Source organism: Zingiber officinale, chromosome 3A (assembly GCF_018446385.1).
Source record: "Zingiber officinale cultivar Zhangliang chromosome 3A, Zo_v1.1, whole genome shotgun sequence".
Lineage (NCBI taxonomy): Eukaryota > Viridiplantae > Streptophyta > Magnoliopsida > Zingiberales > Zingiberaceae > Zingiber > Zingiber officinale.
In genome coordinates this window covers 51,001,820-51,010,027 of record NC_055990.1, presented here as the reverse complement: position 1 = coordinate 51,010,027, position 8,208 = coordinate 51,001,820, and the positions used below count along the sequence as shown (strand labels likewise).

General features: G+C 39.3%; 1 long non-coding RNA gene across 1 annotated transcript; it reads right to left on the bottom strand.

Annotated features, from left to right (window-relative positions):
• Positions 1-250: 250 nt before the first annotated feature.
• On the bottom strand, positions 251-1,233 carry LOC122053732. The gene is made up of 3 exons (XR_006132332.1): positions 849-1,233; positions 462-719; positions 251-269 (listed from the first exon to the last, which is right to left on the bottom strand). It is a non-coding gene; the product is annotated as an uncharacterized LOC122053732 (long non-coding RNA).
• Between the last annotated feature and the right edge of the window lie 6,975 nt (positions 1,234-8,208).

The window sequence follows — 8,208 nt, the reverse complement described above, 5'->3', positions numbered from 1 at the left end:
ATGCACCTCTATGAACATATATACACATGGCAAGAGATAAAATATCCAATCCTGAAGTAACACAACTAACAGATGAAGCATGTGATAGGTATCAACTAGCTAAGACCAAGAGAAAGAATAATCTGATATCTACCACTAGTAAGTATATATAAGCTACACATATCATAAGACATTATCAAAAGATAAGTCAAAGGGTACCCGCCTCAAATAGAAGATACAATCAAGCTATCCAAAGTCCGAAGTCGAGACGCTCGTCTCGAATCAGAGTCCTGCGTCAAACAAACAATACATATATATTTTATTTAGCTAAATCAAATGAATAGCTAAATAAAACCCCTAGAACTAACTTAGGGCAAAACCCTAATCATACAACACATAATCTATAACATGTTCCAACCACAATTCATTTCAAACCTAACCCTAAATCAACACTACACATGTATCAAAATCCCTACACATACCTCAATTCCCAGCTGAACTAGGTGCTGTATCAAGTACACTGAGGTATGGATGACTGCCGATCCAAACTGAGCTGGCTGGATGAGGTGTCTGCCAAAGCCAAAAACACCACAGCAAGAACCAAAACAGATCTTCACCTTGCTGGATCAGAAAACTCACAGAAACCTCTGCTGGAGTTCTTTCCCAATTCACCCGAGACCTCAATCAGCAGCGACACAGAGGGAATCCAAGATCGCCTTCACAGAACAGGACCTCGCCTCCTGATCGGATCAAGAAGGGTTCAATCAATGGAGATCACGGATCACACAACACCAGAATAGAGCGCTAACCCATGAATCAACAAGAACCCAACCATGAATCAAGAGGAAAGAAGAGTTTCGATGGCTTACCTTTGAAGCCCTAATTGCTCTTCCACGCCGGCGATCGGGCGGCACGACTCAATCCAGTGATGTCGATCGGGGAAGAAAAGGATCGGCAGACTCGGCTGAGAAGAAAGAAATCGGAGATTGAAGGAAACCAGAGGAGGAGAGAATCGGAACCCTTATGCTCCGAGCTCCGATCTGCGCCGACGACGCCGAGAGAAGATCAGCGCTCTCACCTAGGGCTGGAGAAAATCACCCACGTCCGGATCTGCGCTAGCGACTGCTCCCCTGGGTCGAGATCGACGATCGCCGGAGCTGGACCCTTGCTCCCGTCGCCGTCGCTTGTCCGCGAGAGAGAACAGAGAAGGAAGGGAGGTTCGCGTCGGCAGAGAGGGGAAAGGTCGGGTCGGGATCGGCGATTTGGGGGAGGAAATAAAGGGAAAAGGATTTATATAATAAAAACATTTTCTCACTTAAATTGGTATCCCAAACAGGCTTTATCCGAACTTATCGATCTATCCCCTCAAAATCCTCCGTACAAGCTCCGAAAAATTTCCAGAAAATTTCTAAAAATTCCGGAAAAATTCTATAAGGCTATTTCTGAAATAACCCTATTTATTTAAATTTTCCGAGATCTCACACCTGTTCCCTCATCGAGGAATGCGTCCTCACCTACTCCACTCAGGAGAGTTTTCCTATTGCCAGTTGATCCTCCAGATCAACTGGACTTTTGCTCAGCACTCGATGCTCCAGGACTTTCTGCTGGACGTCCGCTCCACAACCCGCTGAGTCTTTCACCTGGTTCGCGACACCAAGACTTTTCACCTAGAGTCCTCGACTTTAGGACTTTTGCCCGAAGCCCTTGGCCAGCCAAGACTTTCCACCTAGGATTACCACGCCCTAGGACCTAGGGTTACCACCTCCTAGGATTTTCCACCTGCCTAATCGTAGCTAGGATTTTTGCCTAAGTACACTTAGGACTTTTCTGCAAACTCATTTAAACATGTTAGATCACAAATGACCTTAAGTTTGAATCCTTCGCCATTATTAAAACTTAGGTTCGATCGTCGGATGCTTACCACACCAACAATCTCCCCCTTTTTTTATTATGGCAACAAAATTCAAAGTTAAGTAAAAACATAGCAAGATCATAGCATAAAAAGATAGTAAGATAAATACAACATGGCATAAAAACCTAGCAAGTAATGCAATAACAAATTGTTCTAATTATTCAACTTTAACTTAACTTTTTATTTATTTTTAACTTAACTTTCACTTTCCTCTCCCCCTTTTCCATAGATCAAAAATACTAATTCTAGAAGGGAATAATTAGCTCCCCCTGAAAGACAACTCGTACTTGAAATATTAGTTTTGATAAAGAAACTTTAGCAAAAATTTTGATTTTTTTAAAATGACTTAGATAAACATTTAAAGAGTTCTAAAACTTAGTTAAGTTATAAAAACCTTAGTAAAATGTAGTTAAAATAATCTTGCCAAAAGACATTTTAAGCTAAGTCAAAAATATTTATTTCAAAAACCAAGAATTTATTTTTTTAAAAAATTCCAACACTTAGTAAAATGTAGAGAAAAAACTATAAAAAAGTTTTCAACGTTAAGTAACATAATAATATTTTTATTATTTCAAAAACTAAGAAAATATCACCTTGATTTTAAAAATCCTAGTTCACTCCCCCTTGATAAATGCCAAAACAATTTTGTTATAAAAAAAATCCTAAAGTCCAAGTATGAGTAACCAAAATATTTACTTATAAACAACTATCTAACTTTTAGTTACTAGCTGTTTACCAAGAGGTAGTAGCTTTCAATTGGTTAGTCAAATTAAGTAAATGTTCCAGTTAGTTTTAACTAAACATGGATCACTCAATATGATTGATATAAAGTTTGTATTTATTGCCCAGACTTATGTCGATGCACAGACATAAGCATTCTGAAGTCCAGGTAGTACTCTATGCATCTCACATCATTCTAAGTATTTTTCATATACAAGCAGGGTAAACCTAGTGTGCTTGTAAGATGCTTTGGCTAAGAACTAGGTGTACATGCTTTCTAGGGGGTAAATACCTAGGCTAAGTTCAATATTTTGAAAAACTAATAAAATTAGAATTTTGAAAATATTTTTCCTAAAAGTTTAAAACTGAGTAACAGACTGAAATAGCAATTTAGAAAGTAGAATGAATCCAAGTCTATAAAGTATGTTCATCAAACAGACCAGAACAAACTGTCTATAGATAGTATGCCAATTATATACAAAGCATAGGGAAATATATAGACTGATCAAGTCGGAGCATCATCAGTAGATGGTGGTAATGGTCACTCAGGGCCCCGTAGAGTCTAAAGGATCTGATCAAGTCTGGAAGTCACGTCATCCCGGAGAGCAGTCATCTCTCCCCGGAGTGTGTTGAAGCCATCCGAGACTGACTACTGTAATTGCGCAGAGGACTCCTCGAGATGAGTGAGGTGATCCTTGACAGACAGTGAAGTCGAGGGCTGGGTCAAAGTCGAGGGTTGTGCTGGAGGAGGATGCTCAAAGAGATCTGTCTCTGTAAACTCTAACCACTCCTCTCCCTCGGCAGGGGCATAGAAATCATCTCCTACTGGAGTAGCTAGATATGGCCCACCTCTCCAAGCTAGGATCCCCTGAGCGGTAATATCTATATATACTAGGGCTAACTGACACTGAACGAACTCATCGTAAGGACTAAGGGAAGTGACCCTCCCCTGAGTCGTGTCTATCCCTAAGGTCAAAAACATATATGTCAAGACATGACAATAGGGCATATGGATCTCGAGCCTAGTGACAAGACTAGAAGCACGTATAATGTTATGAAACATATGTAATGCTATATCTATATCCAAAGGCTAACAGAGGGCATACAAAAAGAAGGAATGAGAAGGGTGCATCTTCAAAATGTTTCGAGATGCGATCGACAAAATGTAGGAAGTCAGGACTCGGTACATGATATAGTCCTGGACCCTAAGAGAAAGTGACCTGAAGTTAATCACTACAAGTGGTCTCTGTTGGTTGCTACTCGGAAAACCTAATGGTTCCACTGTACAAAAATTTTGTACAAAGTCTGAACCATTTCCTAGCTACCATGTGTTCTTTTAAATTAAACTTGGATCACCTGCGGAACTTAACACGTTTGATCCAAAGTTTAATTTATTTGTTCTTTTAGGTTTAGACTTGGATCTCCTGCGGAACTTAACACTTTCAATCCAAATCACCTAGGTTATTAATTCTATTAAATATTAATTTCCAAAATTAGCTTCCAGTACTGACGTGGCGAGGCACATGACCTTCTTGGAAGCAACCACCACCGACTAGACAAAGCCTTTTAAGGAAAACTAATATTTAATTTCCTTAAATAACTTTAGGTCAACCGAAAAGAACAATCAAATCACAAGGAAAAAGAAAAATAAAAAAACACAACATCGAAAATAAATTCAAAATACTAGAATCGCATGCCTCTTGTATTTGGTATTATTTCCAAAAATAACTAGTATGATGCAGAAAGGAAAAATACTAGTTATACCTTTTAGAAAGACCTCTTGATCTTCTACCGTATTCCTCTTCTAACATCGGACGTTGTGTGGGCAATGATCTTCTAAGATGAGGACCACCTAGCACCTTCTTCTTCTTCCTTCAAGTTTCAGCCAAGCACCAAAATCCAAGGATGAAGAACTTTTTCCACCAACTAAGCTCCAAGGGATGCAAGCTTTCTCTCCTTCTTCTTCTTCTTCTCCAAGTAGTATCCGGCCACCACAAAGACTCCAAGCAAAGAAGAGTTTCGGCCACCACAAAGAGGAAGAGAGGGAGAGAGGATGGCCGGCCACAACACCAAGGAAAAGAGGGAGAGAATAATAGAGGTTGTCTCTCATGAAGGCACCCCAACCCCCTCTTTTATATTCCTTAGCTTTGGTAAATAAGGAAATTTAATTACAATAAAATTTCCTTAACTTTCCTTGACATTAATTAATTAAGAAAAATAAAACAAAATTTCCTAAATCATCATGTCATGGACGGCCACCTCAATAAGAGCAAACAAGGCAATTTCAATTAAAATGCCTTATTTATCTTCAGAGATTTTAAAAAATAAAATTTCCCTTTAAAATCCCTTCATGGTTGATAAAAATAAAATTCTATAATTTTAATTCTTCTACATGTGAATAATTTATAAAGAAGAAAAATAAAATATCTTTCCAATCTACAAATAAGGAAAGAGATCTAATCTCTTTCTTTAATCTTTTATAGATCCTTTTAAAAGAGATATTTTAATTTTTAATCTTTCCAATAAATTATATCTTTCACATAAGAAAATTTAAAATTAAAATTCTTTTTAATTTAATGGGGGCCGGCTACCTAAGCTTAGGTTCAAGCTAGGGCCGGCCACCCATGAACCAAGGCTTGGCCGACCCTAGCTTGAACCACAAGCTAGCTTGGCCGGCCCCTACATCATGGGTATGAAGGTGGGTATAGGTGGGTATAGTACTCTATAAATAAGAGGCTATGATAGGGACCGAGAGGAGGAATTGGTTTTGGTCTCCCGATAAAATTAAGCATCCCGTGTTCGCCCCGAACACACAACTTAATTTTATCAATAATAATTCATTCCACTAGAGAACTATTATTGAACTACCGCACCAATCCCAAATTACATTTTTGGGCACCTTCTTATTATGAGTGTGTTAGTCTCCCTGTGTTTAAGATGTCGAATATTCACTAATTAAGTGAGTTACTGATAACTCATTTAATTAATATCTTAATCCAAGAATAGTACCACTCAACCTTATTATCATGTCGGACTGAGTCCACCTGCAGGGTTTAACATGACAATCCTTATGAGCTCATCTTGGGGACATTATCAACCTAGATTTCTAGGACACAGTTTCCTTCTATAATCAACAACACACACTATAAGTGATATCATTTCCCAACTTATCGGACTTTTTGATTTATCGAACTAAATCTCACCCATTGATAAATTAAAGAAATAAATATCAAATATATGTGCTTGTTATTATATTAGGATTAAGATCACACACTTCCATAATAACTGAGGTCTTTGTTCCTTTATAAAGTCAATATGAAAGAAACAACCTCTAATGGTCCTACTCAATACACTCTAAGTGTACCAGTGTAATTATTTAGTTAAGATAAACTAATTTCTAATTACACTACGACCTTCTAATGGTTTGTTCCTTTCCATTTTGGTCGTGAGCTACTGTTTATAATTTATAAGGTACTGATAACATTATCTTCTGTATGTGGCACCACATACTATGTTATCTACAATATAAATTAATTGAACAGCTACAAACAAATGTAGATAATTTGACCAAATGTGATTCTTTATTCATAATAAATGTTTACAAAAGCTTAGGCTTTCAGTATACACTCTAACAGTCTCCCCTCCCTAAAAAGATACATATAGATAGTATCTAGGGTGATATGGGAGTAGGGATCACCAAATGGTAGGTCCCTACTAAGGTAACACAAAAATGAACATGTGGATGGCCTAAGTCCTAAACTAGTGCATAAGAGGGTGGGAGAAAACTAGAAATCCCTTCCACCAACTCTGGTGGAGTAAGTCAAATCATCTACTCTATCTAGATTATTATAAAACTAAGCACACAGGTCATGATTAATTGCATGGCTACAATAAACCAACTTATCTAGCTGGTAATGCTTAAATATCTAGATAATAGATGGACAATATTTAGCAAAAATTGATCTGCTTAAATATCTACATTTTAATGGAGTAAATTTATGACTAAGGAACTCTATCCTATGCCGCTTAGAAGGAAACCTAGCATCAGTGGATGGGGTACTACTAGAAGCAGCATCTACATTCCTTCTCTTCCTATTTTTATACATGCAAACATATAACAAAAAATATATAGAAAAATACATATTGAAGCAATATAATGAAATAGGGTATACCTAGGAGGCATTTTGGGATCAGAAGGGAGAAAATCTTGTCGAGGAGGGCGCCTCGGTGTGAGTTGTATCGTGAAAAACGTGAACAGAGAGGCTCTCTATTCGCTGGGAAAAATAGCGTTGAGGGCGTCCTCAACCGCATGGAGGGCACCCTCAATGGGTTATGGGGGGTGCCTCCGACTGGTGGGAGGCGCCTGTTGGATCGCAGCCGTCGGCTAGAAGGGGAGTTAAATAGCCTGCAAAAATAATAAAATGAAAACCCTTCTCGACTTTTCTTAAACTAACACTTGCAAAATAGAAAAGCGATAAACTAAAATAGAAAGTAGAGGCACAAGGATGTTTTACTTGGTTACAACTGGGGAGGTTGTTAATCCAAGGAAAGTGTCGCACTAACTATCTCCTTCAGGCGAAGAAGCCTCTTATAGCAATAAAGTGCACAAAGAAAGAAGCTAAACTCTAAATGAAAGCTTACAAGTGTTGGAAATGAATTGCTTGAGTTGGTGTTAAGCTTCTGGACCAAGGCTGTATTTATAGCCTTGGTTGGGACACCCCGAAGGGTTCCAGAAGCCCTGGGGGATAAAACTTTATCCCCAATGCATAGATCTCGATTTGACCGAGATCTCGATATATTTTCGGTCCGGGCGCCCAGAAGGGTTTCGGGCTCCCTGGATTGGTCCGGGTGCCCAGGGTGGGAAAGTCAACCCTGTTGACTTTTTTCAGCCCGGGTCTTCTGCTCCGGCTCCGTTCGCCTCAGTCCGAGTCTTCCGCTCGCTTGGGTGATCTCTACCATCCAGAATAGGGCTCACCCAAACTCAACTTCTGGTCTTCTCGAGCAGGCTTCCGCTCTGGCTTCTTGTCTCTCGGAATCGTTGCGTGCTTCCTTCTCGTCCGCCAGCGTACTCATCCGCAGTCTTCATCCCTCGATCGCACCCTGTGCCGACCTTCTCGCTAGCTGCGTCTCTTACTCCCCAAGTAGTCTTCCGCTGTAGCTTCTCGTCCATCGGAACCACCGTACGCTTCCTTCTCGTCCGCCGGTGTACTCTTCCGCAACGCCTCATCCCTCAGACGCACCGCGTGTCGTCCTTCATGCTAGCTGCGTCTTCTGCTCAACTCCCTATGCTCCTAAGTTCCTGTACACTTAGGCACAAGGTTAAAAACTGACAGGACCTAACTTAACTTGTTGATCACACCAAAACAACCTTGGGGTTCCAACAAACTCCCCCTTTTTTATGTGAGCAACCGAAGTTAAGTTAGAGTAAATAGATATAAAAATAAACTAAATAATTTTGTAATAAAGTGTAAAAAGATAGAAAAATTTGTCTACCTCCCCCTACACTTATACTTTTCCTTCTCCCCATTTGATCACATAAAAAAATTAGGGTTCTAGGAAAAACTCTAAGGGAAAAGTTTGTAATTCTGAAAAAATTT